The following is a 15,383-nucleotide window of genomic DNA, read 5'->3' as shown; positions in this document are numbered from 1 at the left end:
TACTTGTTAGTTAATACACAATTATTCACGCACTTACACACACGCGCTGACACAAATATATAATAGTCTTACATACAAAATGGAAATGCATCCTATTTCCATTATAAAAATAGTGTTATGCCCTCTATAATATGTCAAGGAGAAAAAAAAAATTATCGAGTCCACTCAGGATGTGTGCAAATACTGATTCATCGTGTTTCTTTATAAACAAATGTCTCATCAGTTCCGTGGGTCGATGTGACCGGCCAGACTCCCATGAGAATCTAGATCAAGCCTTGAATCATTATTCTTTCTCATGACCCCGAAAGTCATGTATGTTTGAACATTATCACTTTTTCTTAAGATCAAATTGAGAACTATCACAGTCTCTTCCTGTCTCTCATCTACTCAAGAATCCTTCAAAAGCGCTCCTATCTCTAGGATGAGTCTTGACTTGTAAATAGTTGAGGAAATACAAGTATCTTCTATGTTTCAAATTAAACCTTCAAGATCTCCAACCATGAACGGAAGTGAGAAGTCAACACGAGTCCTTTACTAGCCACGGCCAAAAGAGAGAGAGAGAGAGAGAGAGAGAGAGAGAGAGAGAGAGAGAGAGAGAGAGAGAGAGAGAGAGGCTGATTATGTGCCTCGCATACCAACTGCTATTGACGACTGTGAATTCTAAATAACTCTGGCGGACTGCTTTCCTGTATATCGTATGTTTTGTGTGTGTATGTGTGTATATATATATATATATATATATATATATATATATATATATATATATATATATATATATATATATATATATATATATATATATATATATTATATTCAGCTGTGGCTGGAATTGTTTGACTTGAGGAGACCCTGTGTTGCTGAGCTTCGGGGATTGGTAGACTTCTGTGGTATAGTGGAAAGTAATGTGCTGGTCTGTATCATTGCTACAAGACTTACCCGTCCTGTCTTCAAAATGTTTATTGACAATCTTAAAAAAAAAAAAAAAAAAAAAAAGGCACCAATGAGTTTTCTGTGCAATGTATATTCAAGGTCATCTTTCGGTGGTCTCGGTATGAGTATGTATGAGCCGAGGCCCGTGAAACTTAACCACATCCCGGTGTTGGCCTGCCGTAAAATCGTCGCCAGTCGCACGATCATGGCTAAATTAAGCCTTAAATAAAATAAAAACTACTGAGGCTAGAGGGCTGCAATTTGGGATGTTTGATGATTGGAGGGTGGATGATCAGCATACCTATTTACAGCCCTCTAGCCTTTGCAGTTTATAAGATCTGAGGGCGGATAGACAAAAGTGCGGACGGGACAGACAAGTGGACATCTCAATAGTTTTCTTTTACAGAAATCTAAAAAAACGTTCATTGAAGAATATAAAAAAGCATCTGTAACTCCTGGAGCAACGTATCATCCATTTCGTGATTTCATTCCCCGCCGCTTCAGCAACTGCGTGTCAACAGCAGCAGCAGCTACACACACACACACACACACACACACACACACACAACGATGGATGGCCACTTCTGATCGACCAAGAATCTGGCTGTCAATTGGTGCAGCCCGCTCTGATTCTATTCCAGTCGTCCGCAGTCTGCGAGATTTGCATGCTTGATGGATCTCAGGAAAGCGGCTGTGATGGACCTGGTCATCGCTCGGAATCCATGCAAATCGCTGGAGACGGGGCCGCCCGAATCATTCGTTGTCTCTGCTGCCTTAGGGCTGGTAAACACGTCCTGTTTTAAGAACAAACGAAACGTATGAGACGGAGTCGTGAATTTTATCATTATACGGAAAATCGTCCCCTGTAAGATTATAGTAAAGTTTTTGCAGGTTGCTTTACTATATATATATATATATATATATATATATATATATATATATATATATATATATATATATATATATATATATATATATATATATTATATTATATGTATGTATGTATATTTATTGTATGTATTAGTGTTTGTGTTTGGTAAATAAAGTAAAGTAAACTCTGCTCCTCTCCCTCCGAAGCAGCTGTCATGAATTTTCATTTCTTGTGACATCTGCCACAGGGTTTTAAGCAGACGTGCATGTAAACCGACACAACCCTCCCCCATGATATTTGGAATTAAGTGCAGTATCATGTAGTCATCATGGCCATTTCTAAAATACAGGATTTTTCCCCTTCAGGAAAAATGATATTAATTCTTTTAATCACAGATTTCACGTTTATATCTTTGTGTGTGATATATATATATATATATATATATATATATATATATATATATATATATATATATATATATATATATATATATAAGAAAGACCTTTTATTTCCCAGACAAGTTGGTTTTCATATCTTCCCGTTTCTAACAAGTTATGTTTGGGAAGAAGTCGACTTCATCATTTCATTCCGTAGTTGTCCAACGACATTGTGTGCCAGAACTTCAGGCATGCATGCATACAAGCATTTCCATTATTATGTTTTGAAGTCATGTCATGGGAGGTAATAGTTTATACTTGCAAATGTTTAACATATACAAAAAAAAAAAATTTTCCTATCGCCAGGCAACCCATTAAGAGTGTACAAAAGCATATATTTTTAAGATAAAAGATGAATATAACACGAAAAACCTGCTTTTACTTCCACATTGTATTCATGTTAATAATGTTTACTTAGTGTAGCATTTGAAAATAATAATTCAATGAAATTAGGACTAGGAAATAACATTCAACAGTAATACAGTATGTGTATATTTTATATTATAGATGTAAGTGATTTAACAGTTTTTTTTATTATCTAAAGTGGGAAGTGATTGGAAAAGAATAGAACAGCTTAAAAATTACAAGATAAGGATGAGAGAATAATGCAATGTCTGTCATGTTGTGAAAACAATCGAGTTCTCAAATAAACAGGTGGTAAGATAGTTGGAAAGAAATATAACTAACTTTATTTTATAAAAGAAAGGTTTTTAACAATATGACTGTATCAACCTAGGAGTTTTGAAACATTGATCCATTTATTTCCGAAGAAACGCAATAAACGTATAGATTCTCCGGAAAGAAGTTTGTCTTGTCTTAATGGCTAAGGTGTGAGCCCCACCTCCATGGAAAAACAAGATTTGTTAAATGGAGCATTGACTTGGCCACAAATTACATTACGCTCCTCCTTTTCACTGTCAGGTGCGATTTTTTTTTTTTTAATGCCGACTGTATGTTTATTTGTATTGTCATGGTAACATGCACAGCGTAAATTTCTACCAGTATGTATCAGCCTATATATATATATATATATATATATATATATATATATATATATATATATATATATATATATATATATAATAATATATATATATATATATATATATATTATATATATATATATATAGTTTGTGTGTGTGTGTGGGGGTAAAATATTAAATGTTTTCATTTCCATTAAGCTGACCTTTTTTTTTTTTTTTTTTTTTTTTTTTTTCCCCGCTACAGAATTCAAATGTTTTCGTGTTGCAGTTCTAACTTTTTACTCACTGCTCGTAGAGAATTTTATTAAAAGTTCTGTTGTTCTGTACACCATACATTAGAGAACATTTACATTCAAATAACAATAGAGAATATTTTTTCCTGTGCATATAAAAACTGTAAAACTTGAATTTGTATGTAAATGTCCATGTGTTTGCTAACTCTATTGCGAAATATTTTGTTCGCTTTCGAATCGCCGCAGATTGCAATATGGGATTTAAAACTTGCTGTTTGATGACTTCCAATTTATCAAATGAATGTATTGACGAAATGGTGCATAGCATGAATATGTAGATTTTTTCATTTTATAACGAGGGGCTTTCCATTGTAAATTAATTTATTTCTATTTTTATTTATTCTATTAATTTATTTGGATTTAGGCAGTCACGGAGCTACGTCCATTAACTGCTGGTGAAATTTTTCATGGTAGGTTATATTTTATTTAATTTGGAAAGGGCGAAATAAATGGCCAATGATTAGGGCATGCTTGGCTGAAAATTTTTTTCATGCTAATATACGTGTGTCGTTTCTCTCTCTCTCTCTCTCTCTCTCTCTCTCTCTCTCTCTCTCTCTCTCTCTCTCTCATTCATATTTTTTACACCATACACCCTTTCCTGCTTTGGGTGGGCCCCCTAGATGCTGACCCCTTGGCGTGGGTAGGGGGCTTAGGGACCAGCAGCTGGGCTCTGATGCCTGGTTGGGTTGCTTTCTCAGTGGTCCTTGGGGCCCAGCTGCTGATCCAACTAAATTAGTCAGAACTTTTCCTTCTTTCTGCAATTTTTTCATTCTTACTACATCCTTCTCCTTCATGTAATATTTTTTATTAGCATTTGGATCAATTATGTGGAATTTTCCACTTTTGTTAAATTTTACTGCTTAGGTAAGTCTGAGAAGGGGTCGGGGTTTGGAAGGGGTTTGCATTCAAAGCCAATTGTGGGAGTTGTGGTGGTTGAGTCGCCACCTGATATGGTTTGGACCCAAGAGATTGTGATGGGAACCTCCCATTGCTACCTTGAGGGCGGAACCATCTCCAAACATCAGCCCATCGAAATCCAGGGGGGCCTGGTGTTTGGGTATGGGACTCCTGGCTTTTGTCCGGAAGCCCACCAATACGTTTGGAGTGGGGAGTCGGTCCCCATTAGTGGGGGCAGAACTCCCAGCAGGCGGATAGGCTTATACCTGGGCCACTGTAAGCGTATTGGTTCTATCCCGTAAGGGTAGGGTATGGGGTGGACTATTGGGAATCAACTCTCACTTGTGCCATTGGTGGAGAATGTGAATACCTGACTGATCCACAACACTTTCTTGTAAAACCAAGCAGTTTTGGGTGTGTAGGTGAGCCGGTTTGTGTGGTGGTCTGGTGTGTGCGTGCTTAGTATCCTGGGATCGCTTGTGGGCTTGTGCGGTTTGTTGGGTGGGAGTTTGGGCATTAGAGGCTGCCTTGATTTCCCTTTCTGATGTGCTGCTGGGGTCTCAGAGGGCTCTTGGGTATTGGGTGCGCACTTTTTGGACTTCTGAATGTGAACCGGCATAATTCTATGGATTTGGTTACTAGTTCTCCCTCCCCTGGATCCGACGACTTACTGCACTGGCAACGACTTCTGGCATGAAGATGGATATGAGCTCGGCTATCGGACAGAATGAAAAACTGAGACACCAGGGTATTAGTAAATCTGGTGGATTTGATCCTTATAGTAGAGTCCTTCATTGCACTAATATAAACTTGTCATTGGATTATGAATGTTTGTACAGTGTAATGAAACAATTTGGTAAAGTGGAAAGAATTAAATTAGTTCTGGAAAAGACAAAGCAGTCATTTTCTGCTTTTGTTAAATTTTCCTCACCCTTGGAAGCTAGTGAGGCACAACAAAGACTCCATGGCCACGTTCTTAATGATTCGGTTCTTAGCACGAAAGTGTTTTCAGTGAAAAATTTAAATGACGAGCCATTTGATTTTATCCCTAAGAATGAAGAACATGGACCAGCCCCATGTACCAGAGCGCTTCCTACCCCTATATGGCATGTTGCTAGCTACAAGGAGGGAGGAAAAAATTTGATAAAAGCTGCTGAATGCATCGAGAGCAAGGTAGGTTCCATTCCCATTGGAAACTTGAAGCGTTATGGAAAGAACTTTCTAATAAAAGCTGGTAATGAAACCCAAGCAATTTTGCTAGCGAATTTTAAACCTCCTGAAAGTGGAAATATCGAATCTATTGGCATCGCATAGATTCTTTAACACACTAAAAGGAGTAGTATACTCAAAAGACCTGCATGTTTTTGAAGAGGAGGAGATTCTCAATCGAGTGTCCTCCTTGTGTATCTCACGTAAAAAAGCTCTAGGAGGGGATGCAGCTATCCTTTTAACCTTCTCCTCCAGTTACTTACCTGATACTATCATTGTTGGCCATGAGAGGATGCAGGTTAAAAGATATAAAAGAAATCCGAAACAGTGTCGCAAATGTTTTGAATATGGCCACATTCAAAACTCTTGTGAAAACAACAAAAGATGTTCTGTGTGCTCTGCGGAGCATGATAATTTTGACGAGTGTGTAGCAACCCAATACTGTTTTCAGTGTAAGGGTGATCACTCTCCAAATTCTAGGACTTGCCTCAGATACAGATTTGAAGAAGATGTATTGGCAGTGGCTGACAATGAACATGTCAGCATTAGCGAAGCAAAGCGTGTGGTAATGGGGGCAAACAAAAGTGCCAACTCTACCTATGCTTCGGTAATAAAACTTATGAAAAGTTCCAGCAATGTAAGAAAACAAACACTGCATCTGATAATAGGCCATCACAAATACCTGCTACTCCACGGACTGTAAATTATGAAAAATCCCCATTCTGTCAGGAAATTTTCATCTGCTAGTGCCCCTTGAACTCCAACACCAAAAGTTGTACTTCAAGAAGTACAGAAAACTCGCCTACCAAAGTCAATACAAAGGTGACTAATATGATAGTTGCAGGCTCTCCTCCCAAAAAAGGGAGCCAAAATCAATCAACAATTCGGGAAGAACTGTTCCAAAACACTTCCAACAAGAATAAACCAAGGGACCAAGCCCAATTAGATAGAGCTACTTCAGAGCCATCAATTGTCACAGCCACAAACAAAAATGAAAGCAAAACTATAATTACATCCACTAAGAAGCGCACAAGGAATACATCCCCAAATAATGACAGCTTTAAAATAAAAACCTCAAATGGGTTCAGTGTTTTGGAAGAGATCTCTCCACCTAGAAAGGTGGTTCCAAAAGCAGTTTCAGCCCCAAAAACATATGAGTTCTGATCAGGTCTTGCCGGCCTAAGGACAATGAACCTTGTGATTCGCGGAATCACAGTAGAAATTCTGATCAGAATCAATACCAAAAATATGATCAGCCAAAAACTCTAAATTCCAATTCAAATGAAAAGGGATTAAAGAAACAGTCACTTATAAAGGAGAACTTTCCTCTCCACACTAGGAACAGTACTTCCCCTCTAAGGAGTGGGAAGTAGCACTTTTTACCACCGTAACATTCATGTTTTGATATCCTTCAGTGGAACTGTAAAGGTCTCAGAGCCCGTGCAGAAGACCTTAAAGTCTTAATTCATGAATCCAATCCAGGGATTATATGCCTTCAGGAGACAATGTTAGGTAACAACCCTTATAATCCTGGACTAAATTATTCAATATTTAACTCCTCTCCCCCAAGTGGTGGTCGGGCCCATGGAGGTGTTGCAATTATTGTTAATAAAGCTCTGCAGCACTCCATATAAAATAAATAAACAAACTTTACAAGCTGTTGCTGTTTCAGTCATCTTGGAAAAGAGGATAACAGTCTGCTCCTTATACCTTCCACCAGATCTTGTTTTTATCAGTGAAGATATTCAGGCCTTAATTAACCAACTTCCAGCTCCTTTTCTACTTCTAGGAGATTTTAATGCCCACAACCCGCCCCCTTTGGGGAAGTCGGTTTCTAGACGGTAAAGGGAAATTAATTGAAGACGTTATTGATAGGAATGATGTTATCCTATATAATAATGGGTCAATGACTTTCCACAGTATTCATGATAATCATTTCTCTGCCCTGGACCTTAGTATCTCTTCAACAAGCATCCACCTTGATTTTAGTTGGTCTGTTAACGAAAATTTAAATGGGAGCGATCATTACCCGATCCATTTAAAATATGCTGTGAATGGTCCATCTGAAGTGTTACCGAAGTGGAAGGTAGAGGAGGCAGATTGGGATAAATTCAGTAAGGGCGTCATACTAAGGGGGGGGGGGATAGGAGGGAGTTTGAGTCATTTCAATCTCATCTAGATGCTTATGATTATTTTATTGACAATGATACTCCTGAAGAGTGCTGAACGCTCGATTCCCAAAACAAAAGGCAAACCTCGTAGACCTGCAGTTCCCTGGTGGAATAAGACTTGTGGTATTCTGAGGAAAGTTACTAGGAAGTGCTACAGACGTTACAAAACTAGTGGTTCTCCTCAGTCTAAATTAATCTACAAACGTGCTTTAGCCAAGTAACGTCGCTTTTATAAGAGAGCCAAAAGAGAAAGTTGGCTTTACTATATTAATGGAATAAACTCAAAGACTCCACTAAAGTGGTGTGGCGCAAAATAAGGAAACTGAGTGGGAAATTTGTTGCGTCCCCATTACCCTCATTAAAAATAAATGACACTCTGATCACAGAGCCCACTGAAGTTGCCAGTGAGCTAGGAAAACACTTTTCTGAAGTTTCCAGCGCCAAGAATTATTCTCGAGAATTTAAAAAAATTAGGAATTCTGAAATGATTCTGGAATTCGATTCAGGAAAATTTGAACCATACAACTACAGGTTTTCCTTGAGAGAATTATGGGAGGCGCTCTCCTCTAGTGAATCCACAACTCCAGGTGAGGATACAATCATATATGAAATGCTAAAACACCTCCCAGACGATGCCAAAAAATATTTACTGAAGATTATAAACAAAATATGGGAAACTGGAATTTTACCCAACGACTGGAAAATATCCATAGTTGTTCCAGTTAAAAAGCCTAATAAAGATGCTTCCCTAGCCACCAGCTATAGACCAATAGCTCTAACCAGCTGTGTGTGTAAGCTGATGGAGAAAATGATAAATACTAGACTAGTTTGGCACTTAGAAACTAAAGGATTAATATCATCATTTCAATTTGGTTTCAGGAAAAACCGCTCCACCCTTGATCCGTTGCTGAGGCTGACCAACCAAATCCAGCAAGGATTCGCCAAACAATGTCAGACCATTGGAGTATTTTTTGACCTCGAAAAAGCATATGACACTGCCTGGAGAATTGGCATCATGAAAATTGCACAAGATGGGCATATGTGGAAGAATGATTAGATTTATATATTCCTTTTTAACGGACAGATTTTTTAAGGTAAAAGTGGGAAACTCTTTCTCCCAACCTTTTGTGCAGGAGGAAGGAGTTCCCCAAGGAAGCGTTTTAAGTGTAACACTTTTTTCAGTGGCAATAAATAGTGTGGTTGAAAAAATCTTGCCTCCTGTTAAATGCTCACTTTTTGTTGATGACCTTGCAATATACTGCACTGGATATGATTCATTGTCAGTATGTAAACATCTGCAAAGGTCTATTAACGCAATTACTAAGTGGGCTGATGAGAATGGGTTTAAATTCTCTCTTCCAAAACAGTTGCAGTAAGATTTACCAGATGCCGGCGTGTGGAAGAAGTTCCCACACTTAGTTTAAGAGGATCTATCATTCCTTATGAAAGTGAAGTAAAATTTCTGGGGATGATTATTGACCACAAACTAACATGGGCCAGCCACATAAATGCCCTAAAGATTAATGTGAAAAAATCTTTGAATATTTTAAAGGTTGTTTCTGGTTTTAGTTGGGGGGCTGATAAAAAATCCCTTTTGAGGCTATATGACTCACTGTGTCGCTCCAAGCTAGACTATGGCTGTCAGATCTATTCCTCAGCTTGTAAAACCAAGCTAAAGGAATTGGATGTTGTACAGAACATGGGGTTGAGAATATGCTCAGGGGCTTTTAGAACTTCTCCTGTTGAAAGCATATATGTCGACACAGATCATCTTCCCCTAGATCTAAGAAGGCAAGAGCTAGGGTTGCGATACGTGGCTAGAATGAAAAGTGCTCCCAAAAATCCCTCCTTTGAAGTACTTAAGGAAACAGACTCGCGGAATTTCTCTGGTACAAGAGCTTCTAAACCATTCCAAATTCGATTGAATGAGGATGTTAGGGATAACCATCTCAAATCCCAGAAAGTCCTGGAAGTAAAACATCCTGTAAATCCTCCATGGCTTATTCCTGAAGCATTGGTATGCAAGAAATCATTTAAGAAGAAGGATTGTACTGAAGAGAGATTAGGGAAAATTCTTAGAGCACGACGTTACCCATGCCAATTATGTGAAGATTTATACAGATGGATCAAAGTCAGATAGTGGTGTTGGGTGTGCTGTTATCCTTGGTGATACAGCATATAAAGCTAAATTACCTGACTTTGCATCAATATTCACTGCCGAATTAACAGCCGTAGTCTCTGCCCTAGACTTAGTTCTTCAAAGTAGTGACACCAATTTTGTCATATACTCTGATTCTAAAAGCACTTTAGAAGCTATCAAAAGATTTAATAGCTTTCATCCATTAATCCAAAAGCTTCAGGAGTCACTTTTTCGTATATATTGTCTGCGTAAGTCGGTTTCTTTCTGTTGGGTTCCCTTCTCACGTGGGGATTCACGGAAACGAGACTGCAGACAGGGAAGCAAAAGCTGCTAGCGCTCTGCCAGAAACAACCTTCAGGAAAGTGCCTCATACAGACCTAAAAGGTCCTATTAGGTCTTTTGTATTAAGTAAGTGGCAAGAAAGGTGGACTTCTCCTCTTCTTGCCAATAACAGTAAGTACAGAAGTATTAGGAAAAATATACAGCCGTGGCCTTCGTCATTCCAGCTTGACAGACGAGCAGAGGTTATTTTAACGAGGTTAAGGATTGGGCACACTTATTTAACCCATCAGTTTATTTTAGAAGGAAGCAGCCCACCATTGTGTGCTTACTGTGACGAGATACAAACAGTGAAGCACAATCTGATGGTTTGCCCCAGATATTTTAACCAAAGGGAAAGATATTTCCAGGGTAAATCCCTCTCAAATATCTTGGGAGATGAAGCAGACATTTCTGCTCTCATCTCCTTTTTAAAGTGTATAGAAATTTTTAATAATATTTAGATAAATTTTTATAAATCATATACAGATTTTTAAAGACATTAAACTATTTTAAATATATATTACTCCATTCATTAAAATTCATATTTTTAATTTATTTATTAGTCACGTCTAATTTTATGAATCATTTCTTTCACTAATTCATTCATTCATTTACCATAATTCAACTTATTTAGCCTTCATTATGGCGCTGAATGGCCTTCTTGGCCCCAGTGCCTGGGCTTTAGCCTTAAATATCATACATCCATCCATCTGCTTTGGGTGGGATGGCCCAGAGGAGGAAAGGGCCACCCTTTCCAATGGTAAGGTTGCTATTTCCACACAGTTTCCATGATCCCTAGCTGACGCTCATACTGATCAAACTGACAGCTGGGTGGAACGGTGGGCCGACCTAGCGAACGTAGTTAGAGTGATGCACCTCTGCATGTATTTTCTAAACGTAGTAGGTGGTATGGTCGCCACAGTTCCGAAGCGATTCACTCCACGGATACACACTATAATGTGTGTGTGCATTTATATAAATATATATATATATATATATATATGTATATATATATATATATATATATATATATATATATATAAAATATATGTTATATATGAAAGAGAGAGAGAGAAACATCTGTCTCGTCCCGGACTCGAACTGGTTAACCCGGTCTTTGAGCCCCTAACTACGACTTATGGGGACCCTCAGGACTTCTCAAGAGCCTCATCACAACTTGTCAAATGACTTGGTCGCCATTCCGGGGTCTCTTACTTTATGAGAGAGAGAGAGAGAGAGGAGAGATTTGAGAGGAGAGGAGAGAGACGAGAGAGAATGAGAGAGAGAGAGAGAAGAATTTGCTGGACCACATTCCTGAGATTGATTGATTCTGCCGGACCTATAAAGGATGAGAAAGGGTAAGGATTAATGACGCTTGGTAGCAGCAGCACATGGGCAGAGGGGCTTGTTCTACCTTCTAGTTTAATGAAAGTGAGGGGAAGTGGGGGGAAATAAACGAGCGTTTTGTTGTTGCGAGGGGTCTTCGAAAATTAGAGAGAAGGCTTCCTAGGTGTAAAGGCATTAAGAATTTATTATAAGAAGGGTCTCTTTTTTTTTTTTTTTCTTTTCTTTTCTTTTTCCCGTAGGAACGGCTGGCAGCTGCCGACGAAGGTAGATGAAAAATTTGGGGAAATTTATCGGTAGATAATGAAGATCTGTATCTGGTTATTGAGCAATATTTTACCGTACCGAATTGAAACGTGGGTTTATATGGTTAGATCTGAATGGGGAAAAAAGTCGGTAGGTTTTTAAAGCTCTTAATGAATTATGTATACACACACACACACACACACACACACATATATATATATATATATATAATATATATATATATATATATATATATATATATATATATATATATATAATATTTAAAAAAGGTAGGATATTAAAGCCCTTATTGTTTTAAATATCTAAATATTTTGAAAAAAGGTAGGTTAGTAAAGCTCTTAATGTTTTAAACATCTAAATATTTCAAACAAACGGTAGGTAGAGTTTTAAGGCTCGCAATGATTTAAGTATCTGAAATATATAAAGAAAATGGTATGTTATGAAAAGCTCTTAATGTTTTAAATATCTAAATATTAAAAAACTAAAGGTTTTAAAGCTCTTGATTGTTGTAAATATCTTGAATATTTAAGAAAAAGGTAGGTTATTGAAGCTCTTAGTGTCCTTTAATATCCAATTTGTCTACCTCGGAATTATTATATTTTCATATATGCTAACCGAGTGGGTAAAGACGTCACTGAAGTCCTGATTTCTCCTCTGTGCGCTGGTTCGAATCCACGAGAGGACGAAATTATCAACTAAAAAATTACCCTTCGATAAAATTTATCAATTCCGAAGTGGAGCGAAGTTGATATTAAGGGACATTTGTAGCTTAATGCTTATGTAAGTTTATACTAGCCTTCTTTTTCTTTTTCTACTTCTTCTCTGTCCAGGCTCGGCTAGTTTCCTATGTTCTTAATTTATTTTCATGCTTTTCCCCTATTCGTGAGGACTTTGTGAGTGATTCGCCGTCACGTTTTCAAAAGCAGTGGGCGTGACTCCTCAATCTTTACGGCTAAAGTTAAAAATATGTTCCGTGGCCGTGGCTTTTTAGATTAGCTTCGTCACTTTTAGGTCACAAAGGTCATGGGTAAACGTAGGGCACTGACTTCACACATGGGGTTCCGTCAAAGGAATTTTAGATGCTGAGTTTCTAAGTAAACCCCCCCCACCCCCCCCCCCCCCATTTTCTCTCTCTCTCTCTCTCTCTCTCCATGATTTTCATCGCTATCGTTTTACGTCATACCTAATTTTCATTATGTATGATATTCACAACTATAATACCTGTGGTGAACTGAACTCTCTATTCATCTTTTCCTCCTACGTATTTATCTATCCAAAGCTAGCTCTCTCTCTCTCTCTCTCTCTCTCTCTCTCTCTCTCTCTCTCTCTCTCTCTCTCTCTATATATATATATATATATATATATATTATATACATATATATAATTTATATTTTGAGCACTTTCAACTCGATGTTCTAATCTTTCGTGTATATTACTCTCGTTATCTGAACATACTCCTCTTAATTGTCACTAAATATCATTGCCATAGGAGGAAAACTGTCTTTACACCGACTAATTGAAGTAAAATATCGTTGCTGCAAAAGAGGTAAACAAGAGTTTTGTCATTATTAGGTGCTACGCATCAACACAGAAAAATATGTAGTGTCATCTCGTTTTATATAACAAAAATTGTTCCTTTGGATTTTTGTGTGTGTGTGTGTGTGACTATGGCGAGGTTATGGCTGCCTAATCTGTCGTGTTGTTGTTGTTGTTAGGAGAAAAACATGGTGGGTAATATGCCATAAAAATAATCTATTTCATGTCAAATTCTTGATTCCAACCCTGTTAAAGATATTAACACTCAGACATATGTGGTTCATGTATGTTATAAAGTTTATAAAAAAAAACGTCGAGTACATCAAGTCTTCTAGATTATTATTAACCGTCTCACACTCATAAAGGAACTCACTTAGCATCCTTGAAATAACCTGAACCATGAAATAGTCTTACCCAGAATGCTGGGGTATACATTTCTCACGTTGATAGTCACTTCACTGTATTCCCCAGGTTGGCAGCAGAGAGAATGCCCATCATATAGAGAAAGAGGGAAGAAAATTCCCATCAGATGGATAGAAACCGCAGTCATTCCGTAGGGGCTGAAGCTATTAAGAGAGCTTAATAGCCATTCTTACAGCCGCACCGTTTAATAGCCTTGATGGCTACTGCTGGCTATTACACAATCGGAGTCAGGAATGATCTCGTTGTCTTTTACTTTTGGGGGGAGGTAATTACCCCTCGAGGCCCTTCGAGGTAATGGTTTCTCTGCCATACCTCCTGGTTAGAGGAAATATATTGAATCCCTCTCCCCCTCGCTTTTTCTCCTTGGGAAAATTTTTTATTTTTTTGGATATTTTATTAAGTTCTTTTTTTAAGCAGTATGACTTCGATTTGGATCTCTCTCTCTCTCTCTCTCTCTCTCTCTCTCTCTCTCTCTCTCTCACCGAAATCATGGTTCTTCCTAGAAGATGGAGTTTTACTTCTCGGTCAAATTTACTTTTGCAATTGTTAACAAATTACATTACTTGCTAAAAATGTTTTATCTGGGATTCCAATCCTTTGGTTTAAAAACAATGTATAGTATTAACTCGATGAGCATCGTTCAAAAAACTAAATCACTCCATTTTCCTTTCCTGTTCAGGATTTTTCAAGAGTAACGGGATTTGCAGCAAATGAATCCTAACTCTTTAACTCGAGATTTTTTAAGTCACACCAGTCACCCTTGATATTTATGCAGTTACTCATTTGTAAAGCTGAAATTGCAGTTATTCATTTTTTTTTTTTCAGTTCCTCGCTGGACGAGTGGTTTTCGCGCCGGCTGCCAATCCGGTGGTCCGAAGTTCGATTCCCGGCTCTGCCAACGCGGAATCAGAGAAATCTATTTCTGGTGATAGAAATTCAGTTCTCGATATAGTGTGGTTCGGATCCCACAATAAGTTGTAGGTCCCGTTGCTACGTGACCAATTGGTTCTTAGCCACGTAAAAATATTTAATCCTTCGGGCCAGCCCTAGGAGAGCTGTTAATCAGCTCAGTGGTTTGGTAAAACTAAGATATGCTTAACTTATTATCGTATCTTTTAAAGTTTCTTTCACTGTATGAATTATCTATTGATGTGTTACTTCGGTGACATTTTACATTTGGGTTTTCTTTGCCTTATTAACCCATTTTGAGTGACTTCTAGTATGACTGTGTTCATAATGTTACAAAGTTCCAGGTAACAGGTATTAATACTAAAGAATTAATTATATTTCGTGATTATAACTGAAGCTAAGAAAAGGTATTGTGTTCCATTAACTTGTCACTTATCGAAATTCTATAATCTCATAGTGTATCGAAATAAGAAGAGAGGTAGAGAATAAGGCGATAAAGTAAATAATTTATCGGTCGGTCGGGTCCCTATAGATAGGATTTAAAGAGGAGCTCCACTCTACCGCAGAGTATTACTTAGAAGCATTAGGTTAATTGTGCAGGTTTTATTTAGGGGAACGCAGTCATTTGCAAACTAGTTAGTAAACAAATACT

At 37.7% G+C, this 15,383-nt stretch overlaps 1 long non-coding RNA gene across 1 annotated transcript in view; it reads right to left on the bottom strand.

Annotated features, from left to right (window-relative positions):
* Positions 1-813: 813 nt before the first annotated feature.
* LOC135225855 (uncharacterized) overlaps positions 814-15,383 on the bottom strand; it is a 48,644-nt gene continuing 34,074 nt past the window's right edge. Inside the window, exon 3 of the long non-coding RNA XR_010317101.1 lies at positions 814-1,724. This is a non-coding gene — a long non-coding RNA (uncharacterized LOC135225855). The remainder of the gene's footprint in view (positions 1,725-15,383) is intronic.

Source organism: Macrobrachium nipponense, chromosome 13 (genome assembly GCF_015104395.2).
Source record: "Macrobrachium nipponense isolate FS-2020 chromosome 13, ASM1510439v2, whole genome shotgun sequence".
NCBI classification, from domain to species: domain Eukaryota; kingdom Metazoa; phylum Arthropoda; class Malacostraca; order Decapoda; family Palaemonidae; genus Macrobrachium; species Macrobrachium nipponense.
Note: the sequence above shows the minus strand (reverse complement) of the source record. Positions and strands in the feature narration are given on the sequence as shown.